This window comes from Eurosta solidaginis, chromosome 5, assembly GCF_040869045.1.
Source record: "Eurosta solidaginis isolate ZX-2024a chromosome 5, ASM4086904v1, whole genome shotgun sequence".
Classification (NCBI taxonomy): domain Eukaryota; kingdom Metazoa; phylum Arthropoda; class Insecta; order Diptera; family Tephritidae; genus Eurosta; species Eurosta solidaginis.
Genome location: NC_090323.1, coordinates 207,640,336 through 207,649,331, shown reverse-complemented (window position 1 = coordinate 207,649,331; position 8,996 = coordinate 207,640,336). Strand labels below are relative to the sequence as shown.

General features: G+C 37.4%; 1 protein-coding gene across 1 annotated transcript in view; it reads left to right on the top strand.

Annotated features, from left to right (window-relative positions):
- The first annotated feature begins 628 nt into the window (after positions 1-628).
- Positions 629-8,996, top strand: part of GC (gamma-glutamyl carboxylase) — a 33,580-nt gene continuing 25,212 nt past the window's right edge. The window contains exon 1 of the mRNA XM_067756522.1: positions 629-848. The gene's annotated coding sequence lies outside the window, so the exon portion shown is untranslated. The remainder of the gene's footprint in view (positions 849-8,996) is intronic.

Genomic DNA, 8,996 nt, shown 5'->3' with positions numbered 1-8,996 from the left:
TGAACCCTATGAAGATGGGTGTGCGGATTTCGAGATTCCACTGTCCACTTGTGGTCTGGTCCTGCATAAATGGGCATCGATTCATGCTGCATCTTGCCACTTTATGCTTCATTGCCCAGCTTTTGCCAGAACTAGGCGAAAGTATTTCTGGCGCGACTCACTTGGTTCTCTGGAGGTTTTACCTAAGACTGAGATCAGTCTCATTAGAAGCTATATCGTTGCTATGCAACTGTTCTCTAAGTAGCTATAGCTACATCACCGTTATTTTATGTGGTATCACAACGGATTTTCATGCTGTCCAAGTGAGCTCCCCTAGCAGGGCTAGGTGGCAGCTGCAAATCGGTAGCTGGCGCAAGTTAAAATGGCTGTATCTAAATAAGCTTTCCCATTCTTAAAGCACCGGCTACTCGACTCAACCCAATCTTTTGTGTATCGTTGAGGCCGCAATGCATTTTTTTTTTTTGTTTTTTTTTTTTTTTTTGATACAGATGGAACACCCTCATAAACAGATATACATACAAACGCATTCATACACACATTTAAATTCATAGTAGAATTTGGTGTATAAATACAGCTTGTCTGCATTGTGGGGCTTCAGTAGTGTTGGCTTTAGTGCGGGTGGTGGATGCGTTTACGTTCTTACCCTAAAAAGTTCCTGGAAAAATTTTACAATAAATATACGAATAAAACTTATCTTCACTGTCAAAGCAACTTTTACAAATTTGACTTTCACCTGAGTCTAATTTACAGAATACTTAAGTGCTTGTTCGTTAGTTGGCAGAATTAGCATTGGAGTCCGCTAAGAATAGCATCATTTTTGTTTGGAGATAAATATTTTGGATTGATAGGTAAGTGACATGTTGTGGCACGTGACACACGCACACATCTACCTACGCATCGTAATTGTGTGATAAACAATGTGACGTGCTTGGACTTTTAAGGCTTCTGATTAAAATGTTAGTCGTGTAAAAAGCTTTATTACCTTAAAATTCTGCGAATTTTGTCAGGCAAACAATGAAAAAAAAATTTATTTACTTTTAGTGGTTCGATAGGTCCTGTATTGTAAATTTGTTAGTATCTTTGCAGTTTTTGGGAAAAGCAACATGAATAACAACAACAACTCATATGTATTAATGGCCATTTTTAGGATGGTTTGTTGTTGTTGTTGTTGTAGCAGTGCTTCGCCCCATACAACCACTCACAAATTGTCATCAGTATCCTTTAACGGGAGTCCTAGGAAACTTGCAATTAAAATGATGGTTGATATCATATGCCGACACATTGCAAAAAGAGAATACGTTATATATGTCTTCGTTGATTCTGGATAGGTAAAAGTTTAAACTGTTACAATATCCAGATCGAAGTTGAGCTCTACGCAGAGGAGGAAAGCAATCTCCCTAGAGAGACGCGCGTCACTCTAGCTCAACTTGGAACTGGATACTGTAAGAGGTTAACCCCATGATGGTTTGTCTGAATATCATGTTGGACCTATGCAGCATTTTGTGAGTGTAATGGTGAATACTTTTGGTGTTTTACATTTTCCAATGAAATGAGAATTTCGCATTGTAAAAAGTGGTCCCAATTTAGAATACGACACCCCATAAGGAGTGTCTTAATCCCAAATAAAAATATTAGAATTATGCCACTATGCAAAGAGTGGCACTGCCCACACTATCCCCATTATTTACTTGGTGGGAAAGAAATTTTTTGGACAAGGACCACTCAAAATGTACGTTAGTACTTTGGGAGGGCGTTAAACTGGAATGCCTGAACGCTATGACGGTTTAATTGTTATTTCTACTGTGCGCTAACTATTCATTAGCGCAGAGATTCGACATTAAAATTTTATGGACGAATGAATATAGACTAGAGTTGGATTCAATTCGATTTTTTGGAGAATCGATTTTTTCGATTCGATTCTCAAAAAAAATCGATTTAATCTGTTAAATCGAGCTGAAAATAGTTGATTGCTGCTCAATTGATTACCAAGGTTGTACCGCTAAAAAATTTCGCCAGTTTCTTTCTCGTTTCGTTGACTGAGGCTCATTGGCAACATCAAGGAGTACCACAGGGTTATTCACTTGTTCCTCCCATCGTATTGAGATTGATAGTGTATTCGATACCTAAATATGATGCTTTCTGTGTTTTTTCCAGATATTCCAATTTTGTGCGCAGACATTTCTTCAGTTAGTTCTGCATTCTCTGTAATGTTAGCTTAGAAATCACAAGGAGAACAACTTTTAGCTATAACCCTCTATTAATCTCTCATCATAGCTGCGGTATCGAGAGTCGATGGCATGGCCCTTTTCAAGAGAAAAGCCATGTCGATGGATTATGGTCATCTCCGTCAAACCAGCCGATAGGTCTTGTTATGGAAATTCATGAAAAGCTTTCGGTACAGCAGGTGTTCCTATCGGCATCCGCATTTGGAAACAGAGATCCGCCAAGAAGACTTGATCTCCCTTTGTGCCCACAATTGGTGTCAGTAATGTTGAAGCCAGGATAGAAAGGCTGACTTGCGCAACTGCAATGCCAAAATATCCTAGGCGGCTAAGCGCCAATTCTTGGTGATGTTAAAGTTCTTCATATATCTCCTTTTCTGCATAACCACTATCATAATGGCGATAATCATAGTTCATGGTTTTTAAAAAAGTCGAGCTTTTTGAAAATGTAAACACTATTTCATTTGGTCTGTGAATATGCCCCAATAAAGCTAAATTTATAAAAATCGCAACAAATATAATTTCTGCACGTTTTATCAATAAATATGAAATCGGCACAGTTGCTGAAAGATGATCAAAACTTCGAAGGCTGAAAAAGTCGAACGTTTCTAAAAAGAAATTCGATTCTTCATTTCTTAAAAAAAGATCGATTCAATCGATTAAAAATCGAATCGAAATTCAGCTCTAATATTGACCTATGGAGGTTCAGCTGAAAACTTTGCAACATTCCCGCCCATCTACGCGGCACACAGAGTTAATCCGAAATATTCGCTTTACAAAGGACATAACACAAACCTAGATCAAAACAGCGTTCAACTCAAAAAATAGCAATGTTTAGAATTAGCGAAAAACTGATTGCCTCTCCCATATGCGCCAATGCAGATTTTATATTTTTGCAAAGATTTTTCTCTCTGATTAGTGAAGGTACTGGTAAATAGAGTATACATTTCGGTAGGCATGAAGTTGGGAAGCACGGAGACACTCATAATTTCTCATTTTTATAAGATATTACTGTCGAATAGTGTTGGTTAGCCTTATGCTCGTATAGCCAGGCTGCTCATCGGGCTCTCGAGTCAGCAATGAGAACACTAAGTCTGGTTCATCATTGGTCAAAGTGATCGGACACTTAACGTCTCGACATATTGTACTTGAATCGGGTTATACGATATGGCCGATGAACTAGCTAGGCGTTGATCTTACATAAGCGGAAAAGGTTCTTTTAACACTGGATCATATCACGCAAGAATTCTATTATGATTGTTAACACTAACGCAAAAGTTGAGAGTTGTAAAAGTAACTAAGTTTGACCTTCTCCGGATACGTTAAAGAGGCAAAAAATGGAGTCTTGTGGTAAATGAAAGAATCGGCGCAGTCACGCTTTGGCAATCACGCCACTATTGATGGATATAAATTCGAGAAATTGAAGGTCTTCATCTGTCTGGAAACCAGCATTAGCGGAGAATAACTCTTGCCAACAAGTGCCACTTAGGACGGAGTAGGTAATTCAAAAGTAAAGTCCTCTCTCAACGATTCATGCTCTACAAATCGCTCATAATACCTGTCACGGTGTATGGCTAGAAAACGTGGACAGTGTTTAGAGAAGATGATATGGCGTTTGTAGTATTGGAGAAAAAGTATCCCGGATGATTGATTGATTGTCTTTTCCGAGATACCGACGCCGCATATAATAAGACCCTCTCCCCATATTTCTAATATTTACGGACGCTCTTTTGCAACATTTGTGTGTCGTGTGGTGACCGACCCAGCATACTACGAGCTAACCAGTCAAACAAGGTTGGTGATACCCAATAAATTCCGTATCCCAAAAATTCAATTCACTGATACCTCAACATCTCATTACTCAAAGTATTAAAGAGAAGAATTCGAAAATATCGCGGTCAATATTTTGAATGCAATTTACCGAATTTTGCAGAACTATATCCTTCAGAGTTATATTTATCAGCGTTCAAGTGAGTCTGAAGGCAATAAAATGTTGAAATGACATTGAAACGTTTTCCAAAAATCAACAAATAAACAAATTGAAAGGGCCCTCAAAAAATTCACTCAAGCAAATGTGCAGGACCAGTAACCTATTTACTTAATTGGCGCTTAGCCAGTCAAACGAGTATGACCGTCCAACAAGGCGCACCAGACGCCTCTTCGCTGGGTCAACTGGCACCAATTAGTTACACAAAAGGAATTTAAATCGTTTTCCACGTTATCCTTCCAGCGAAGAGGGGGCCGCCCTCTTCCTCTGCTTCTATAGGGTTCCAATAAAAATACTTTCTTAGCCGAAGCATCATCTTCCATTCGCATAACATGACCTAGCCATAGCGTAGCCTCATCGTTTCAGTTCGCTGGACTATGTTGATGTGTGCGTAAAGCTCGTACAGCGCATTATTAAATCTTCTTGTCACTCGCCGTGTCTATCACGTAGACGAACACACCCAGAGCCGCTTCATCAGATGTTGGCATGGTCCATGCTTCTTGTAAACTTGTTTTTTATTTGCCCAGACAGAGCTTTACTTTTTAATTGCCTGCCTAGTCCAAAGTAGCAGTTATTGGCAAGAGTGATTCATCGCTGGATTTCAGAGCTGATGTTGTTGTTAGGGTTAATGCTGGTTCCCAAATAAACAAAGTTTTTTACTATTTCGAAACTATGGCTGCCAACAGTAGCGTGGTTGTCAAGGTGCTAATTCTTTTATCGATGACAGCAGGTACTTCGATTTATCCAGTTTGGAGTAAGCAGAACTTAAGGCGCCGGTGTTCAGGCTGATGAGATTAATGTCATTAGCATACGCCAGTTATTGCACGCTTTTATAGAATATTGTTCTAGTATAATTTTCTCCAGCATGACATTAAAGAAATCGCACGATAGGTGGTCCCCCCCCTGTAAAACCTCGTTAAGTTTCTAACGACTTGGGGAAATCTTTCCCAATTCTGACTGAGCTGATGGTGTGGCTCAACGCCATTTTGCACAGCCGTATACGTTTTGCGTGGAAACCAAATTCGGCTCCTTTTCATGCTGTCGAAGGCAGCTTAAAAATCGACGAAGATGTAATGTGTGTTGTTGTATTAACGATAAAGATACTGCCCGACGGCTTTGGGGAGATTTATCGATGTCATTCCGCCATTCCCACCCCCTAGTTCCATGAGGAACTTGATGTCGTCAGAGCCTCGCCTGCTAAATATGTGTACGATACACTCATATTTGTAAAACGATTCCCCTCGCGGTGAGGTTGACAATTGGGTTGCGGAAGCTTTGTATTGCGCTTATCAACCCCTTGTGTGTCCATTCTTTTTTCGATGGGTTTAGCGCATTGTGAAAATCTGATCACTCCACAGTGGTCGGTTCCATAGGCCAAAAATAAAAAAATCAAAGTGAAAAGTTTGTCACCAAATGTGTCGTTACTATCTCTTATTGAAACAGCCTTTAAAAAGGTATATGTATTTGTTTTTGTTGTATTCGAACTGCACTCTTTAAGAATAGCTTCAAAAGTGAGGTTATGGTATTAGTTGGTTTTTGCAGTGTGAGCAAGTTAAAAATAAAGTGCAAGTTTAAGTTAAAAATTAATATTGAAGTCAAAGGTATTTACGTCATTTTTAAATAATTTTAGTGTCTTGTGTTTTTTTTTTTTGTTACTTAAAATTTCACCAGTGCCTTTATTAGTGTTTATTTGCACAAATATTTCAATTTCAGCTAAAGTTTTAGTTGGGTTCCTCATCGAACCTCACGTTGGGACTTATATCTTATTATTAGTCATAGTTCGGAGATTCTAAAGTGTTAATACCAGCTGCCACTTTCTGATACTAACTATGTTTTGCGACAGTTTTCTGAAAACGTCAACCTGATAAATTATTGTCATATGTCATATGTACTCACATGTAACATACGACATTATTTTATCCTGTCGACGATATGCAAATGTTAACTTTTGTGTGTGTTTGTTGTTTTTTTATTGTTATGTTTGCAAGATCTTTTAATAACTTTAATTTCTTTATTTAATCCTATTAAACATTGTATTTTCGATAGACACATCTTACCACTTTTGCCCCCACACCTCCTTACTTTTTGTATGCATGCGGTGAAAGTGGATGGTTGTGGGTCGGTTTGAAACCAATTTTATTGAAAAAATAATTCTCACATATTTGTAAAGCCGTGACCAAAGCTTCACGTTGATATTTCTACCGGAAGTATTTTTGGCCACCAACTCCATATAAGACCGACCACTGTGCAATTATAGATTAACAAATCTGAAGTCGCACTGATAAGATCGAACCAGCCGATTCATGGTGGTCTTCAATCTTTCGCACAATACACTTGACAGGGTCGTATATGTAATATTAAATAGGCCAATTCCGCGATGGTTAGCGCAGTTTGCTGGATCCCCCTTCTTGAGGACTGGACGAAGAACACTCATAGCGTTTTCTTTTCTGAAAAAATGTTTGCCTAAATAAATGTTAAAACCTTAACAGAGTTACTACCACCTTTGAAAAGTGTCAACTTTTATAATACATGAAAAGAACATAAATGGCTACCCCGTGTATCAGCTGATTCTCACAAGCGCGTTGTCAATAATAATAAAATTTCATTAGCAAATATTGCCTTCATTTAAATTTTCTTCGCTAAAAATTTGTGAAGCTACGAAACTAAGTTGTCACGTTCAGCCGGTTTGGCAGGGCCACACCGTCATTTTATGCAGGGTAAAAGTGTAATGCTTTTGCGTTGCGAGCAGGGAACAATTCACAAGAGAATGAGATACCACGTAAAGGCGTTGGGTGTTTTTTAGAATAGAATAAATTATATTTACAACCCTTGCACAGCGTACAAAAAGCGTTACAATTTTACCAGAAAAGAAAACGCTATTACATTCCAATCGTCGGCCATGCATTCGTCCGAAAATATTTTACAGGCGTCCGCGGTATTTTTATTTTTTTTTTCCACTGCTAAGTGGAATTTCTACCTATCTCGGCGGTTGTTTCGAAAACGCCCTATCTCAGAAGACTTTTGGAAAACGTCGCATTTCACAAATTGTTTCGTGGCACCCCAGACTTCAGAAAAAATTTTTTTAAAAACACCCAACTCAGAATTTGCTTCAAAAGTGTGTAGATGAGAAAGAAAAATTTTAATTAGGTTGTTTATAAAATAACTATTGAGATAAGGCGTTCTTCAAACGAGAATTTGGAAAAATATGTTTAAAAAATCCCTGTAGCAAGACGGCACCTTAACCATTGTATTTAACTCATTTGTCAAAGGCAAACGATTGAATGTAATCGGGCCATAAATTATAACTCTTCTAATTAAATAAAATACGCCTTAAGAAGGTCATCAATTTTACCGTAATCTGTTCATGTTTAATTAAGACTTGAACAGAACATCAATCTTAAAAGAAAATTTACATCGTAGGCATAACACTGAATGGAAAGCACGCTTAACAAAAAAACAATCGTAAACTAACACTGGCAGCACCTGTGTGGAACGATTACCAAATTGAAGCGAATTACAAAGTACCAAGAAAACCGAATAAAAACAGGAAATCGAACTACCACAAAGGGTCATAGAACTGGCGACATGCAGAGAATACGGCGAGTGTGTGGATTATATTGCAAGAGCACAAAAAAGAAGAGTACATTTAGGGGTTGAAGAATGAAATGCTCAACAAAAAGCACTAAGGGTAGTTTACATGTATTGTCTACACGAAGCGACACCTTAGAATTGGTATGTGTGCAATGTATATGTAAAATGCATATACGTGCTAACCCAGTAAACCTTTTGAAGCATAAATGGCACCAAATAAAGTTACAACTATTTTATTACGGACTATTCAGATTAAAAGTTTTAAAAAATCTATAGATCTGGAGCACTAAACCTAAAACCACACACGGGCATTAGTTAACTGAAAAAAAGAGTCCCCAAATCTGAAGCTTATGTTGATATGGTCCCGGCACAAAATTTGTATTTATGTTTAACGTTATAAAAACTCTCGACGTTTTTTTATTGTATTATATTATATTGTTTTTAAAACTCTTTTGAACTCTAAAGTCGTTTTCACGTAGTTTACGCTATTGGCCGAATTCTGGCCCCCTAAAATATGCTTCTTTATTCACTTAAGCAAGAAAAATTCATTTTTGAAAAACGTTATTCTGCCTTTTTTACAGTTTTTTAGTTACAAAATGCAAAATATACTGTTTTTCAATAAAACTTTAATAAAACAAGTAAAATTCGGTTGAAACTGAACATTACATATCCAGCTGTGCACTTGAGACGCTGTTATTGTTTGCTTTGTGTGGTTAATAATGTTATAAGGCTAATATGGTTCTATTTTGAACTCATTTTCGTTTAAAAGAAGCAAAAAAGGTATAGAGGCTACCACTAATGAACTTAAGCGGGTAAAAATGCAGTTTTCCTTCAGGAGGGTAACAAAAAAAGGCGGGTTACGTCCATTTTCCAAATTTGTTTAAGTTTTTTTCTTAGCTTAACTGAAGCAGAATATCAGTCAAATTTAGTTAAATACCATAGAGTTATTGCAAACATTGTTAAGGTTAGACCTTTAGGAAAAGTGGGCGTGGTCTTTAACCGATTTTGATTATCGTCATTCAGTCTATATAATTTGGCAAAGATAGTTTCTCTTCCAAATTTTAATGTAATATCTTTAACGGCTTTTGATTAACGACTTGTTAAACTTCCAAATTTTCTTCTTTTAAGTCCATATTCCAACATTTTTGGAAATTATGTTTTGCGTCATCCACCTACCAAATTTCATTAGCTTCGCG